The sequence below is a fragment of the Wyeomyia smithii genome, chromosome 1, assembly GCF_029784165.1.
Source record: "Wyeomyia smithii strain HCP4-BCI-WySm-NY-G18 chromosome 1, ASM2978416v1, whole genome shotgun sequence".
Taxonomy (NCBI): Eukaryota; Metazoa; Arthropoda; class Insecta; order Diptera; family Culicidae; genus Wyeomyia; species Wyeomyia smithii.
Genome location: NC_073694.1, coordinates 185,174,697 through 185,192,585, shown reverse-complemented (window position 1 = coordinate 185,192,585; position 17,889 = coordinate 185,174,697). Strand labels below are relative to the sequence as shown.

General features: G+C 38.4%; 1 protein-coding gene across 1 annotated transcript in view; it reads right to left on the bottom strand.

Moving 5' to 3' along the window:
* LOC129718259 (uncharacterized) overlaps nt 1-1,586 on the bottom strand; it is a 220,933-nt gene extending 219,347 nt beyond the window's left edge. Inside the window, exon 1 of the mRNA XM_055668853.1 lies at nt 98-1,586. The gene's annotated coding sequence lies outside the window, so the exon portion shown is untranslated. The remainder of the gene's footprint in view (nt 1-97) is intronic.
* Between the last annotated feature and the right edge of the window lie 16,303 nt (nt 1,587-17,889).

The window sequence follows — 17,889 nt, the reverse complement described above, 5'->3', positions numbered from 1 at the left end:
GCCTTTCGGATTCGATCTCGGAACAGGTAATTTATTCATGGAAATTATAACCCGAGTCAGGCGCTAGCCCGAATTTCGATCTCCTAAAAGTGCTTACCTTCACGCAATATACGTAACAACCCCGATGGAAATTGCCGGCCAGTCGGTAGCTTGTTTTGTGTTAACCGTACCGAGAGGAGAACTTTCGTCAAATTCAAAAAAAAAACCTAACTTGATTACATATTAACAAGCTTAAACCATTGAACCTGGTGTTCGATTCATGGGCACACCAACACCAAACTTGTGCGTCGGAATTCAGGCGAAATCACACGTGCAGCACTTCTCCAGTCGGCGGTTGGCTGAGCCGCTTTTCAATTATTCATCAGCCCTATTTTCCAGCTGATTCTGGTTAGTATAACAATGCACTTTTCCCGCGTCCCGTGGCGAAATTCCCATCACCCTCTCGAACGGAATCACTAACACCGGGGGAAACTGCAGCGAGTTGCACAGCAATAACTTGTTGAAACCTTGTTCGACATATTCACCAGGATTCCGGTTCAGAGGCTCTGAATTCGTGCCTTGCTTTCCACTATGCCTATTGACGTCGTGTATAATTTACTGCTTGTTCGTCCTTGCTCAATCCCTCTCTCACTTCGGTGTTGGTTCTTATTTTTTTGGGTGATACTAATATTTCACTGCGTATACACACGAAACCTTTGCTCACCACTTTCGTGTTGTGGATAAAGAGAAGCACCAAAGCATCGATAAGGCTGAGAATTACACTACACTGCGGTGGGGGGTCTGGCGCCTGTGACGCGTCGGGAGTACCACACGGAAAAGCGATTTAATCCTTGAAATAGTTTCTTTCGCTGTAAAGTTTCACGCCACTGCGGTTCTGTCGACCCCAATCGGTACTTGCGGATGAGTTGAAAAATGCCGAAAGTCGGTTTTCGCTTACACCCCAGGACGGATTCACTTCCCTGTGCGAGTATCAATTTGCATAAATATGGAAACGACTTTGATCCTAGTTAATCTCTCGGTCGTTTCTGCACTGAACTGCTGCAATAACAGGAAAAAATAACAGTTTTCACTTTTTTCCGCCAGCAGCAAAGAGTTTCCCATCGAAGTCTTGTCGATGCTCTCGAGCCAGTTCGGTAGTTCACGGAAAACTGAGAGCCTTTTTCTGGCGAGCGCTCTGTTTTAAGGGTTCAACACATGTGTTTTACTCGAGAGTGGTGAATTTCGGTACGCGAGGCATGCGCAATACGGAAATACTGGTTTTCGACTGTGTTTGTGGTTATGCTCTGACTTCGTTCTGCTAGAAAGCATTCCAGTATGCTATATTCACCTTGTGTTTTCGTTACAGTTTTCCTTCGCTTCGTACCTTTCACCTTAGGGGATGGGGTAATTTTCCAATTGATTTTTCACCCGATTGGAGTGTTGTGGAAACTGAATTATCGTGTGTCCTGATATCTAGAAATGTTGAATATACGCACATCAACCGGAAACACCAACTAGTACTCTTTTTAAAATTTTCACTGCAACGGGCCGGAAAAATATAGGTTTTTCACTGCACGTACAGGTTCTATGTCCTGACGGAGTACATTGTTCGCACCGTTTGACGAAAAGTCTCGCATTCCTGTGAACAAAACTAATACAAACTCGCCGAGAGAGTTGCTCACATAGAAACGGGTTGCTTTGGAGCATAGAATACACGAGACAAGCGAGACAAAGCTGAGAGATTTCTCTGACGCGTGTGAATATTTGTTTATTTTTTAAATCAGCACAGCTCGGTGATTCTAAGCTCAAATTGGGATCATTTTCTATTTTGGCCTTTTCTGGCCTTTAGAAGCACTTTTCAGTGATTCTGAGCTCAATTTGAGATTATTTTCAATTTTGGCCTTTTCCAGCTTTTACAAGCACTTTTCAGCGATTTTGAGCTCAATTTGGGATCATTTTCTTGTTTGGCCTTTTCTGGCCTTTAGAAGCACTTTTCAGCGATTCTGAGCTCAATTTGGGATCATTTCCTATTTGGCCTTTACTGGCGTTTTGAAGCAATTTTCGACGATTCTGAGCTCAATTTGGGATCATTTTTTATTTTGGCGTTTTGTGGCCTTTAAGAGCACTTTTCAGCGATTCTGAGCTCAATTTGGGATCATCTTCTTTTTTGGCCTTTTCTAGCCTTAAGAAGCACTTTTCAGCGATTCTGAGCTCAATTTGGGATCATTTTTTATTTTGGCGTTTTGTAGCCTTTAAAAGCACTTTTCAGCGATTCTGAGCTCTATTAGGGATCATTTTCAATTTCGGCCTTTTCTGGCCTTAAAAAGCACTTTTCGGCGATTCTGAGCTCAATTTGGGATCATTTTTTATTTTGGCGTTTTGTAGCCTTTAAAAGCACTTTTCAGCGATTCTGAGCTCAATTGGGGATCATTTTCTGATTTCGGCCATTTCTGGCCTTTAGAAGCACTTTTCAGCGATTCTTAGCCCTATTCGGGATCATTTTCTATTCTAGCTTTTTCTGGCCTTTAGAAGAACTTTTCAGCGATTCTGAGCTCAATTTGGGATCATTTTTTATTTTAGCTTTTTCTGGCCTTTAGAAGAACTTTTCAGCGATGCTGAGCTCAATTTGGGATCATTTTCTGATTTCGGCCATTCCTGGCCTTTTGAAGCACTTTTCGGCGATTCTGAGCTCAATTTGGGATCATTTTTCATTTTGGCTTTTTGTGGCCTTTAAAAGCACTTTTCAGCGATTCTGAGCTCTATTAGGGATCATTTTCAATTTCGGCCTTTTCTGGCCTTAAAAAGCACTTTTCGGCGATTCTGAGCTCAATTTGGGATCATTTTTTATTTTGGCGTTTTGTAGCCTTTAAAAGCACTTTTCAGCGATTCTGAGCTCAATTGGGGATCATTTTCTGATTTCGGCCATTTCTGGCCTTTAGAAGCACTTTTCAGCGATTCTTAGCCCTATTCGGGATCATTTTCTATTCTAGCTTTTTCTGGCCTTTAGAAGAACTTTTCAGCGATTCTGAGCTCAATTTGGGATCATTTTCTATTTCGGCCATTTTTGGCCTTTTTAAGCACTTTTCGGCGATTCTGAGCTCAATTTGGGATCATTTTTTATTTTAGCTTTTTCTGGCCTTTAGAAGAACTTTTCAGCGATGCTGAGCTCAATTTGGGATCATTTTCTGATTTCGGCCATTCCTGGCCTTTTGAAGCACTTTTCGGCGATTCTGAGCTCAATTTGGGATCATTTTTCATTTTGGCTTTTTGTGGCCTTTAAAAGCACTTTTCAGCGATTCTGAGCTCTATTAGGGATCATTTTCAATTTCGGCCTTTTCTGGCCTTAAAAAGCACTTTTCGGCGATTCTGAGCTCAATTTGGGATCATTTTTTATTTTGGCGTTTTGTAGCCTTTAAAAGCACTTTTCAGCGATTCTGAGCTCAATTGGGGATCATTTTCTGATTTCGGCCATTTCTGGCCTTTAGAAGCACTTTTCAGCGATTCTTAGCCCTATTCGGGATCATTTTCTATTCTAGCTTTTTCTGGCCTTTAGAAGAACTTTTCAGCGATTCTGAGCTCAATTTGGGATCATTTTCTATTTCGGCCATTTTTGGCCTTTTTAAGCACTTTTCGGCGATTCTGAGCTCAATTTGGGATCATTTTTCATTTTGGCGTTTTGTGGCCTTTAAAAGCACTTTTCAGCGATTCTGAGCTCTATTAGGGATCATTTTTTAATCTGGTCTTTTTTGGCCTTTAGAAGCACTTTTCAGCGATTTTTAGCCCAATTTGGGATCATTTTCTAATTTTGCCTTTTCTGGCCCTAAAAAGAACTTTTCAGCGATTCTGAGCTCAATTTGGGATCATTTTCTTTGTTGGCCTTTTCTGGCCTATAGAAGCACTTTTCAGCGACTCTGAGCTCAATTTGGGATCATCTTCCAATTTGGCCTTTTCTGGCCTTTAGAAGCACTTTTCAGCGATTCTGAGCTCAATTTGGGATCATTTTCTATTTTGGCCTTTTCTGGCCTTTAGAAGCACTTTTCAGCGATTCTGAGCTCAATTTGGGATCATTTCCTATTTGGCCTTTACTGGCGTTTTGAAGCACTTTTCGACGATTCTGAGCTCAATTTGGGATCATTTTTCATTTTGGCGTTTTGTGGCCTTTAAAAGCACTTTTCAGCGATTCTGAGCTCTATTCGGGATCATTTTCAATTTCGGCCTTTTCTGGCCTTAAAAAGAACTTTTCAGCGATTCTGAGCTCAATTTTGAATCATTTGCTATTTGGCCTTAACTGGCCTTTTGAAGCACTTTTCAGCGATTCTGAGCTCAATTTGGGATCATTTTCTGATTTCGGCCATTTCTGGCCTTTAGAAGCACTTTTCAGCGATTCTTAGCCCTATTCGGGATCATTTTCTATTCTAGCTTTTTCTGGCCTTTAGAAGAACTTTTCAGCGATTCTGAGCTCAATTTTGGATCATTTGCTATTTGGCCTTAACTGGCCTTTTGAAGCACTTTTCAACGATTCTGAGCTCAATTTGGGATCATTTTCTATTTTGGCCTTTTCTGGCCTTTAGAAGCACTTTTCAGCGATTCTGAGCTCAATTTGGGATCATTTTCTATTTCGGCCATTTCTGGCCTTTTTTAGCACTTTTCGGCGATTCTAAGCTCAATTTGAGATCATTTTTCATTTTGGCGTTTTGTGGCCTTTAAAAGCACTTTTCAGCGATTCTGAGCTCTATTAGGGATCATTTTTTAATCTGGCCTTTTTTGGCCTTTAGAAGCACTTTTCAGCGGTTTTTAGCCCAATTTGGAATCATTTTCTAATTTTGCCTTTTCTGGCCCTAAAAAGAACTTTTCAGCGATTCTGAGCTCAATTTGGGATCATTTTCTTTGTTGGCCTTTTCTGGCCTTTAGAAGCACTTTTCAGCGATTTTTAGCCCTATTCGGGATCATTTTCTATTCTAGCTTTTTCTGGCCTTTAGAAGCTCTATTCAGCGATTCTGAGCTCAATTTGGCATCATTTTCTTTGTTGGCCTTTTCTGGCCTATAGAAGCACTTTTCAGCGATTCTGAGCTCAATTTGGGATCATTTTCCATTTTGGCCTTTTCTGGCCTTTAGAAGCCCTTTTCAGCGATTCTGAGCTTAATTTGGGATCATTTTCTATTTTGGCCTTTTCTGGCCTTTAGAAGCACTTTTCAGTGATTCTGAGTTAAATTTGGGATCATTTCCTATTTGGCCTTTACTGGCGTTTTGAAGCACTTTTCGACGATTCTGAGCTCAATTTGGGATCATTTTCTATTTCGGCCTTTTCTGGCCTTTAGAAGCACTTTTCAGCGATTCGTAGCCCTATTCGCGATCTATTTCTATTCTAGCTTTTTCTGGCTTTAGAAGAACTTTTCAGCGATTCTGAGCTCAATTTGGGATAATTTGGGATCATTTTCTATTTCGGCCATTTCTGGCCTTTTGAAGCACTTTTCGGCGATTCTGAGCTCAATTTGGGATCATTTTTCATTTTGGCGTTTTGTGGCCTTTAAAAGCACTTTTCAGCGATTCTGAGCTCAATTTGGGATCATTTTCTATTTCGGCCATTTCTGGCCTTTTGAAGCACTTTTCGGCGATTCTGAGCTCAATTTGGGATCATTTTTCATTTTTGCGTTTTGTGGCCTTTAAAACCACTTTTCAGCGATTCTGAGCTCTATTCGGGATCATTTTCTATTTCGGCCTTTTCTGGCCTTAAAAAGAACTTTTCAGCGATTCTGAGCTCAATTTTGGATCATTTGCTATTTGGCCTTTACTGGCCTTTTGAAGCACTTTTCGGCGATTCTGAGCTCAATTTGGGATCATTTTTTATTTTTGGGTTTTGTGGCCTTTAAAAGCACTTTTCAGCGATTCTGAGCTCTATTAGGGATCATTTTTTAATCTGGCCTCTTTTGGCCTTTAGAAGCACTTTTCAGCGATTTTTAGCCCAATTTGGGATCATTTTCTAATTTTGCCTTTTCTGGCCCTAAAAAGAACTTTTCAGCGATTCTGAGCTCAATTTGGGATCATTTTCTATTTTGGCCTTTCCTGGCCTTTAGAAGCCCTTTTCAGCGATTCTGAGCTTAATTTGGGATCATTTTCTATTTTGGCCTTTTCTGGCCTTTAGAAGCACTTTTCAGTGATTCTGAGCTCAATTTGGGATCATTTCCTATTTGGCCTTTACTGGCGTTTTGAAGCACTTTTCGACGATTCTGAGCTCAATTTGGGATCATTTTCTATTTCGGCCTTTTCTGGCCTTAAAAAGAACTTTTCAGCGATTCTGAGCTCAATTTTGGATCATTTGCTATTTGGCCTTTACTGGCCTTTTGAAGCACTTTTCGGCGATTCTGAGCTCAATTTGGGATCATTTTTTATTTTGGCGTTTTGTAGCCTTTAAAAGCACTTTTCAGCGATTCTGAGCTCAATTTGGGATCATTTTCTATTTTGGGGTTTTATGGCCTTTAGAAGCACTTTTCAGCGATTCTGAGCTCTATTAGGGATCATTTTCTATTTCGGCCATTTCTGGCCTTTTGAAGCACTTTTCGGCGTTTCTGAGCTCAATTTGGGATCATTTTTCATTTTGGCGTTTTGTGGCCTTTAAAAGCACTTTTCAGCGATTCTGAGCTCTATTAGGGATCATTTTTTAATCTGGCCTTTTTTGGCCTTTAGAAGCACTTTTCAGCGATTTTTAGCCCAATTTGGGATCATTTTCTAATTTTGCCTTTTCTGGCCCTAAAAAGAACTTTTCAGCGATTCTGAGCTCAATTCGGGATCATTTTCTATTTTGGCCTTTTCTGGCCTTTAGAAGCCCTTTTTAGCGATTCTGAGCTTAATTTGGGATCATTTTCTATTTTGGCCTTTTCTGGCCTTTAGAAGCACTTTTCATTGATTCTGAGCTCAATTTGGGATCATTTCCTATTTGGCCTTTACTGGCGTTTTGAAGCACTTTTCGACGATTCTGAGCTCAATTTGGGATCATTTTCTATTTCGGCCTTTTCTGGCCTTAAAAAGAACTTTTCAGCGATTCTGAGCTCAATTTTGGATCATTTGCTATTTGGCCTTTACTGGCCTTTTGAAGCACTTTTCGGCGATTCTGAGCTCAATTTGGGATCATTTTTTATTTTGGCGTTTTGTAGCCTTTAAAAGCACTTTTCAGCGATTCTGAGCTCAATTTGGGATCATTTTCTATTTTGGGGTTTTATGGCCTTTAGAAGCACTTTTCAGCGATTTTGAGCTCAACTTGGGATCATTTTCTATTTCGGCCATTTCTGGCCTTTTGAAGCACTTTTCGGCGTTTCTGAGCTCAATTTGGGATCATTTTTCATTTTGGCGTTTTGTGGCCTTTAAAAGCACTTTTCAGCGATTCTGAGCTCTATTAGGGATCATTTTTTAATCTGGCCTTTTTTGGCCTTTAGAAGCACTTTTCAGCGATTTTAAGCCCAATTTGGGATCATTTTCTAATTTTGCCTTTTCTGGCCTTAAAAAGAACTTTCCAGCGATTCTGAGCTCAATTTGGGATCATTTTCTATTTTGGGGTTTTATGGCCTTTAGAAGCACTTTTCGGCGGTTCTGAGCTCAATTTGGGATCATTTTTCATTTTGGCGTTTTGTGGCCTTTAAAAGCACTTTTCAGCGATTCTGAGCTCTATTCGGGATCATTTTCTATTTCGGCCTTTTCAGGCCTTTAGGAGCACTGTTTAGCGATTCTGAGCTCAATTTGGGATCATTTTCTATTTTGGTCTTTTCTGGTCTTAGAAAGAACTTTTCAGCGATTCTGAGCTCAATTTGGGATCATCTGCTATTTGGCATTTACTGGCCTTTCGAAGCACTTTTAGGCGATTCTGAGCTCAATTTGGAATCATTTTTCATTTTGGCGTTTTGTTGCCTTTAAAAGCACTTTTCAGCGATTCTGAGCTCAATTTGGGATCAATTTCTGATTTCGGCCTTTTCTGGCCTTTAGAAGCACTTTTCAGCGATTCTTAGCCCTATTCGGGATCATTTTCTATTCTAGCTTTTTCTGGCCTTAAGAAGAACTTTTCAGCGATTCTGAGCTCAATTTGGGATCATTTTTTATTTTGGCGTTTTGTGGCCTTCAAAAGCACCTTTCAGCGATTCGGAGCTCAATTTGGGATCATTTTCTATTTCGGCCTTTTCTGGCTTTAAAAAGAACTTTTCAGCGATTCTGAGCTCAATTTGGGATCATTTTCTATTTTGGCCTTTTCTGGCCTTTAGAAGCACTTTTCAGCGATTCTTAGCTCAATTTGGGATCATTTCCTATTTTGGCCTTTACTGGCATTTTGAAGCACTTTCCAGCGATTCTGAGCTCTATCCGGGATCATTTTATAATCTGACTTTTTTGGCCTTTAGAAGCACTTTTCAGCGATTCTGAGCTCAACTTGGGATTATATTCTAATTCGGCCTTTTCTGACCTTTAGGAGCACTGTTTAGCGATTCTGAGCTCAATTTGGGATCATTTCCTATTTGGCCTTTTCTGGCCTTTAGAAGCACTTTTCGGCGATTCTGAGCTCAATTTGGGATCATTTTCTTTTTTGGCCTTTTCTGGCCTTTAAAAGCACTTTTCAGCGATTCTGAGCTCAACTTGGGATCATTTTCTATTCCGGCCTTTTCTGTCCTTTGGAAAGGGTTTTGGGCGATTCTGAGCTCAGTTCTGGATCATTTTCTATTTTGGCCTTTCTGGCCTTTAGGAGCACTTTTCGGCGATTCTGAGCATAATATGGAATCATTTGCTGTTTTGGCCTGTTCAATTTGGGATCATTTAGCGGGGGCCTAGTGTGGTTGGTAACGTCTCCGCCAACCACGCTCGACGCCTGGGTTCGAATCCCACCGCCGACATAGGTGTCGATGGTTGTGAGGTGGCGTGATCCACTCACAACCAACCCAACTGGTCTAGATTCAATCCTAGCCGACACCGGGAGATTTTCTGAGGCGAAAAATCTCTGGGATCACGCCTTACATCGCATGAGGAAGTAAAGCCGTTGGCGCCGGTCCGTTAATAAACGGGTCGTGAGTTAGGGTCCTGGGTGTGGAGTCGCCTCCCTGGGCGTCGGTGATTGGCCACAACAGTGGCGGAGCTAGACCGACGGAAAATAAGCGAGAATAAAAAAAAAATTTGGGATCATTTGTTCTTTGCTTTTTACTAATTATTTTTTGGTTTTTGATTTGAAATTGACCGCTCTAGACTGAAATTGGTTCTTGAATTAAAAACAGTTTATGTTTTCTTAATTTGATGTGGCTACGAAAACCGGCCTTGGTCATTTAGACTTGAATGGAAAAGCTGGCAGGGTATGGCATTATAGAAATCAATTCGAGAACGTTGTAGTCACTTATTTAATTAGATAGCAAAACGGCATAACATCACAAGCATGCGGTTTGTTGTTGAATTATTATTCCTAGCAAAGCATACACAAATTTTCCTGATCAAAGGAGCAAAGTTTGCTAATGATAAACCATACCAGAACGCTCTTTAACATCTGTCTGTCCATGTGCTTTCAGTCCTTAGCTGCAATGGTGGTAACAAATACAGTGACATTGATAAAACACAAATGGCAATTTTTAATTGCTTTCTACCAATTATTCATGAATTCAAAAGCCGTTTCAACAGTTTATCATTAACTTGAGAGCTCGTTCTCGTGATTTATCGATAGGTCCCGGAAACACTACTTCCAATCGAATTATGGACATCAGCGGAATAACGAACCGAGCTGCAGACGCTGCTGGCCAACAACATCTTGCTGAAGACAGCAATTAATTTGCGGAAATGTAGCACATCCTGTTTATGAGATAAGACGAATCAGTTAGTAAAAGGAAGATGCTGCCCTTACTTGCCTCGTTACTGGTCCAGCTATGGGTTTAAAGTGCACGAGTGCCGAGGCGCCCTCAGGCCAGAACCATGAGAATTTCTGACCCGATTCCGTTTCAATTCAGATTTCAACAAAGAGTCCGTTTTCTAATACATATGACGGCATACAATGCGAACGACGGCACGCCCGGCATTTGTCCGATGGAGCAATTGAGTTTCGCTTAACCATTTCCTTTCAAGCGGAGGGGCTTTGTACGTGGGGTCGAGTCGAGTCGTCCACTTGTGTGTGGGGAGCATTCGTTTGGTGAGGTGAAATAACTTTGGCTGCAGCTGTTGCCTGTCATCGGAGCTGATATCCGACCGACGCACAGTAATGTAATATCAAACTTTCGCTATGACAGCTGTGTACGGGTGACATATAGCGGCATTCCGGTTGGTACTGCTATGACGTTGCGGTGAAGGGTTCCTTGTATGTACCACCATGGCATTATGGGTGATAATGGTCTGTCGTTATCAGCGGCTAATTTGGACGATCAAACTGTTTTCACTGTGAAAATCGTATTCATTTTCAGCCAGTTTTGTTGTGGCTTGGGTTGATTGTTGTGGGTTTGGTCACAATCTAGAAGTCGTGATTTTGTGATCGATTAATAACTGACAAAGGGTACCAATTTACAACTCAATAACTGCTGAGACTGATGAAAATAGTCGAATCCGATTTCTGAAAGATGTTTACAACCATGATCTCTTCTGAAACTTGCTGCCCAATGAACACGTTTCTCATTACATGCATGTTTTAGTTTGTTTAGAGATAAGTTTAGAGAGAGGCAGAACTGTAACATCCTACTCCCATATCCACGAAATGACCTTACAATATTGTGTTAGACACTCCGTACTGGTTACGGACGCAATAAGTTTATCACCTCCTTCCACAGTAGGCACACCAGAATGCATTCACTGTGTGCATATAACAACAAACTTGTCGGGCACACTTTGCAGAACATTCTGGCTTTTGCTGATAGCGTAGACGAGCCTGTTCAGGATGTAGTCTTTCAGCGACCATTTCGCACCGACCCGAAACCGGAACGGGATGCGGGAAGTGTAAGCTTTGTGAAAACGCTCACTGGAAACATTATATCCCTAACCAGTTTCGCAAGCTGGGCTGGCTCTAGAGAGTATCATATCAACATCATAGATGTAAACTATAGGTCTATTCCGGGAAAAGAACAATTCCTGGTTTATATCTTGTATTACAAGTGTAACTGTACAGAAGCACTAGTCAGCCTTCTCTGTTCATGGGTGGAAGCGCGGAAGAGGAAAAAAGCGGGGAGATGGCAGATTTTTACCTACTTACTATTCATACCCTCATTTTACACCCTTGAACTTCGTGCAGTTGGAAACAGGTTCTGCATCTGTCTCTTTATTTACTCTGCTATTTATCTTCACCGTTAGTCAACTGTGAAGTACAGCGAGAGGAAGACATTGTATGCAGAATCCGTTCAGTGGAAGCTGTTTAGTTTAGCAGACGAGCACAGTTGACAGTGATTAGTAATGCTGCTCTCTATATGCAAGTGATAATCCGAATGAGTTAATCTGCGAAATCTCTATAATTTCTTTGATTTTTAACAAGTCATTCTCCTGAATTCTGGCAGATAAATGGTGGTAATATACAAAGGAACGATTTATAAATATTTTGATAAAAAGAGCTTAGTAAGCATTTTTTAATTAGATTACTGTAACTTTTTCTCTGAGTATTTTTCATAAAAAAGGGAAAAGACCGTTTCTAAGGCACATAGTCATACGACAATGTTATATTATTCCCTTTCTCTTAGCGTGGCTCATTGAATTGCATAGTAGTAATAAGCGCATTGAACACAGTGTTTAAAAATATGAGGTATCGTTTGCTTCTCCTTTGTGCTTTCCTTTCTGTTGAATCTTATTATTTTAAATCGAACAATTTATATAGATTTTAACATCAGGAACAACCACTAGAATTAAATATTATTTTAAATTGTTCAATCTTCCGAATAGTTGCAGCTTTCAAGAAAATTCAAGTAGGTAATAAAAGTACAGATCGTGGAAGTCTTCATTTGATGAAGAGGGCTGGATGATGCGTAAGGCTAAAAAGGTGATGGATGATGCATAAGGCTAAAAATCGATAAATCAAGAATTAACGAGGTGGATTAACATTAATCTCGAGTATTATTTTTGTCATCTAAACAGTACGCAAAACCACAGCTACTTTCTCGGCATGAATAAAGTGAATATGTTCTCATTTGTTATAACATTCCAAAACAGCTCCAATACATTCATCTTCCACCAAGAACTTATGAGTTGCTATAGTCTAAATATGTTTGATAAATTTGAAAAATGAAATGGATTCAAGTTTCATAAATAACTTGAACTTCCTAATGCAGTGTGTATTTCTCAAAATCAAGAAACGCTAAAATTTGTTCTCGTAATTGTAGTTTTTAATTTATAAAACTGTTCTCAATAGATATGATAATCATTAATTTTGCAACTAAAATTTCTTGTTGTCTCATAGTTCTTTTAAATTCGTAGAAACGTTGAAATGCTCATTATTCTGATTACTGATCACTTATCCCCAATAGGGTGTTTCCAAAAAATCGATGTTGCAAAAATTAGAAAGCTAAACCCAAAGTTGAAAGATAATATTATCTATAGTATTTTTGTAGAACATTTCGACATTCTAAAAAATTGTTTACAGGTTGCCCAAACGTGATTTATGATTTTTTTTATCATTTTTGATTTTTTGCAATTCTGTTCGATTTACACATTTTCCGTATATTTTTTCATTCTTTTAGGGTTGTTTGTGGATATTTTGCATTCTTTAGTTCAGCATCGCATTCAGTTATAAGACTCACAGAGTCCATTGAATACCGCAATTAAATAAATTTTGTCCATAATTTTTAGACAGGTACTTACTTTTACTTTACTTTTACGGCGACAGACCGATTGTCGATCCAATGCCGAATCCAGAATACGTTGCCATGTCACTCGGTCTTGGGCTGCTATCCTCCAATCTTCCCTAACTCCTATTTCGCGGGCATCCTCGTCGATAGCACACACCCAACGAGCTTACAGCCTACCTCGAAGTCGACGGCCTCTATCGGGATTTCTGCTAAATATAGTCTTCACTGGTCGTTCTTGAGGCATTCTAGCTACATGCCCAGCCCACTGCAACCTGCCGTGTTTTATCCGCTTAACTATATCCGCCGATTTGAACACCTGGTGCACTTCATGGGGAACCATGTTAGAACATAATTCGCCATGACTCATTTCTCTTAACTGTATCGTACGCTGTCCTAAAGTTAATGAACAGATGGCGCGTCTGAAGGTTGAATTCTCGAAATTTATTCTCGGTCCTTAGTGGAGCGTCCTCCTCGAAAACCACATTGGCAGTGGTGGGCACCATTCCGCTAATTCGCTAATTAGCGACGCTTAAATTCAGTTAGCGATTTAGCGATTTCGCTAATTTTTGAGCTGGTTAGCGAAACTGTTAGCGTCGCTAAAATTTTGGCCTTCGAAACGCTAATCGCTAATTCGCTAAATTTGAAATGAACATACTTTACTGCGAAAGTGACTTTTGTAAGTTTTTATACCCTAGAATGGAGTACCAGTTATCGTACAAGCCACAGGAGCATTTTGAAGAGCAAGCACAAGGTCTAGATTGAATTTTCGGCCAAGAACTTTGGTAAATTGCAATGCGCTTGAAATTATGACAACTAAGAGTATCTATTTTCAATGCAAGCTAAATGACTTTTGTTATTCTTGTTTTTACAAAATCAAATATGAATACCGTTTCGTGAACCTCTTACTGTAAATAGCTTTAAAAAGTAATTGTTTTCGTTTCCTTAACCAAAACAGATCAACGTGTTCCAAATCTTACAAAACACGAGCATTAAATATAGCGATATGACTATTTACATACTAAAAAGTTAGCGATTAGCGAAAGTTCCGCTAATGTGGGTTTAGCGTTTAGCGATTATCGAGCTAAATTTTCCAGTTAGCGACTTAGCGATTAGCGTCGCTAAAACTTTGGTTAGCGGTGCCCACCACTGCACATTGGTAATCGCCAACAAAGGGGTTATTTTCAGATAACATCCTCCAAAACAAATTTAAAAAAAACCGGCCAAATGAGAACAACCGAAAGGCGAAATGTTCTACAGAAATACTATAAACGCCTTCACTTTTTCAACATCGATTTTTTTTCGGACACTTCAATCCCCAAAGAATAGGCATTTATTTAAGTAGGTATGTGGATTCAAATTTTTCCACCGGACGCTCAATTGTTGATCTGGAAGAACGATTATGACGGCCATTAAAATTGAAATCACTGACTCCGCTTTCATGTATCATGTATCTTTTATTATGAAATGGCAAACCTTACTGAAGAGAAATGTCGAAAGAGCGAAAAAAAATATGATGTCGTTTGCTGTTCCTATACTTTCATAGCGCTCTTATCTTATGTGCACAAATCGAAAAATAAACTAGAGAGAAAGAAAAGAGAAAGAGATAAAGAAAAAAAAAGCAAAAGAAAGAGACAGAAAAAAGAGAGAGAAAGAAAAAAAAATAGGGAGAGAAGAGAGAGAACAAGAGCAGATATATTAAGATAGAGTAAGAGATAAAACGAGGAAGAGAAAGTAATATGAAGAGAAACCGACAGAGAAATAGAAAGATAAATAAAGAGAGGGAGGGAGAGAGAGAGAGAGCAGAATAGAGAAAGAGAGAGAATAGCGAAAAAAAGTGGAAAAAAGAAAAGAGGTAGAGAGATAAAAATGAAGAGTAAAAATGAAGAAAGTAAGAGAAAGAAAAAAAGAGATAGAGAAAAAGGAAAATAAAGAGAGAAGGAGATAGAGAGAGAACGAGAAAGAAATGGAGAGTAAGAAAAAGACATACAAATAGAAAGAAAAACAAAGAGAAAGAGAGAGAAAGTGATAAATTGAGAGAAACAGAGAGAGCCTATGAGAAAAAGAGAGAAAGCAGAAGAAAGAGAGAAAGGTACTTACTACGGGGGTCACTTCACGGTGAAATATATTTCACTTTCACGCTTACTTCACTTTTTGAGAGCTATTTTCGATTTCACCCAAAGTGAGGTGACAAAAAAAGCTCAGTAAAGTGAGAATGAGAATGAGACATGTAAAATGAGGAAGTTTCCTAGCTCAAAAATTTACTACTTGCCTATGGTAAGTCCGATTGAGCTGAAATTTTGTATGAGGACATTTCTCGAGAAGACGAAACTTTTGAGGCCCACCGTTGAACGAAATTCGAAGGCCATTTTTCTACTTACATCCCATTGCCCGTAGCTCAAACATTTGAAAGTCACAAAAAGTCAAAAAAATAATGTTGATTTTGAAACCTTACACATCATCGTGAAATCATTTCACCGCTCAAAATGGTCGTGAAATAATTCCACGCCCAACGTCGCTTTTTACGTGTTCACTTCAGTAATATGACACTCAGAATAAGCCAGATGTCACGGCAGATGTCACTTTGCGAGGTTTTTCTCACTTACGTGAGTACCGTAATAGAACTGTATTCACTACACTCTGATTTTACCGTGAAGTGACTCCCGTAGGCTTACCAACGAGAAAAATAGAGAAATAAAGAGAATAAAAAATAGGAAAAGATAAAGAGAGAGAAATGAAGAGCGAAAATAAATTAAAAAGAAAAAAGATAGAGGAAAAGAGAAAAAAGATAATAAGAGAAAGAAATAGACAAAAAAAGACAAAAAAATGAGCGAGAGGAAGAGAAAAATAAACAGAAAGAGAAAAGAAGAGAGGGAGAGAGAAAAAGAAAAATATATGGAGAAAAAGAAAGTAAAATAAAGATAGAAAGATAAAGAGAAAAAGATGCAAATAGAGAGAAAGATAAAGTTTTTTTTCTCTTTCTTTGTCTCTGTGACTCTTTTCTATTCTTCTTATTAACTTTTTCTCTTTCTCTTTCTTCTGCTCTCTCTCTATTTCTCTTTGTACCTCTGTATTTCTATTTATTTTCCTCATTATTCCATTCTCTTTATCTCTAAATCTAAATAAATAGAAAGAGAGAGGAAGAGAAGGAGAGAGAAAAAAGATAAATGTATGGAGAAAAAGAAAGTAAAATAGAGATAGAAAGATGAAGAGAAAAAGATGCAAATAGAGAGAAAAACGATAGGGAGAGAAAAAGAAAGATTTAGATAGAAAGAGATAGATAGAGAGAGAGAGAAAGAGAATGGAATAAGGAGAAGGAGAAATAGAAATAGAGAGGTACAAAGAAAAATAAAGAGAGAGAGCAGAAGAAAGAAAAAGAGCAAAAATGAATAAGGAGAATAGAGAAGAGTCACAGAGAGAAAGAAACAGAAAGAAAAACATAGATAAAGAAAACAAGATAAGAAGATAGAAAGAAAGGGAAAGAAAAGAGAGAAAGAGATTTATAGAGAAAAAAAATAGATAGAGAAAGGAAGAGTAGGACAAGAAGACAAAGAGAAAGACAAATAAAAGAGAAAAGAAAAAGACAAACAGAAAGAGAAAGATAAATAAAAAGAGAAAGAGAAAGAAAAAAAAAGAAAGAGAAAATGGAAGAGAAAAAGAAACGAGAAAGAGAAAGAGAAAAAGAAAGAGAAAGAGAGAAAGAAATAGAAAGAGAAAGATTGAGATCAAGAGAAAGAGAAAGAGACAGATAAGAAAGAGAAGGGGAAAGAGAAAAAGAAATAGAAAGAGAGAGGGAGAGGGAAAATGAAAGGGAAAGATAAAAAGAAAAGAAAAGGGACAGCAAAAGCGAAAGGAAAAGGAGAAAAAGAAAGATAAATAGAAAGAGAAAAGGAAAGAGAAAGAAAAAGAAAAGGAGAAATAGAAATATAAATAGAAATAGAAGTAATAGAAATAAAAATAGAAAAAGAAAAATAAATAGAAATACAGGTCAGACTCGATTATCGGGAGACTCGTTTATTCGGAATTCAATTTTTTTGGCGCTCGTTTCCAATTTTTTTTCCGAAATTTTATATTTACCATCCTCTCTGGCATATTTGTCATCATTTATATCACATTTGGCATGTTCGGGACATGGTCGAATTAAGTGTAAATAATCAATGTCCAATATTATTTTATTTTTTCACAACAATTTTTTTCGCTTCTCAAGATTTTACCTCATTCCGCCTCAGAAAAAATTTCTGGTTACGCCACTTCATCATACAAGTAAACCAAAATAAGGTAATGTTTATCCTGTGATTCGAGTCCCCGGAAAACTCGACTATTCGGAATGATTTTTTTTGATATTCCGGATAATCGAGTCTGAGCTGTAAAAACAGAAATGGAAATGGAAATATAAATACAAACAGAAATAGAAATAGAAAAAGAAAAAGAAATAAATAAATAGAAAGAGAAATAGAAATAGAAATGGAAATAGAAATAGAAATAGGAATAGGAAAAGGAATAGGAAAAGGAATAGGAATAGGAACAGGAATAGGAATAGTAATAGGAATAGGAATAGGAATAGGAATTGGAATAGGAATAGGAATAGGAATAGGAATAGGAATAGGAATAGGAATAGGAATAGGAATAGGAATAGGAATAGGGATAGGAATAGGAATAGGAATAGGAATAGGAATAGGAATAGGAATAGGAATAGGAATAGGAATAGGAATTGGAATAGGAATAGGAATAGGAATAGGAATAGGAATAGGAATAGGAATAGGAATAGGAATAGGAATAGGAATTGGAATAGGAATAGGAATAGGAATAGGAATAGGAATAGGAATAGAAATAGGAATAGGAATAGGAATAGGAATTGGAATAGGAATTGGAATAGGAATAGGAATAGAAATATTTATTTATTTTATTATTTATTGATTCAAATTTCATCTGACATCGTGGTCTTAATGAATGGTTTTAAAACTAGTCTAAAGTTGAAAATACAGTTCGCAAGCGTTGTCTAAAACTGACACAAGAAACATTAAAGTCGAAAACGTGATAGCCTTCTTGAAAACGTCTCCGTATTGTGTTGACTGGATCGTTATCACCGTATACGGTGTTCCTCGGTTCTGGCAAAATAAGTTGCCGTGGACGCAGTACACGTGCGGGA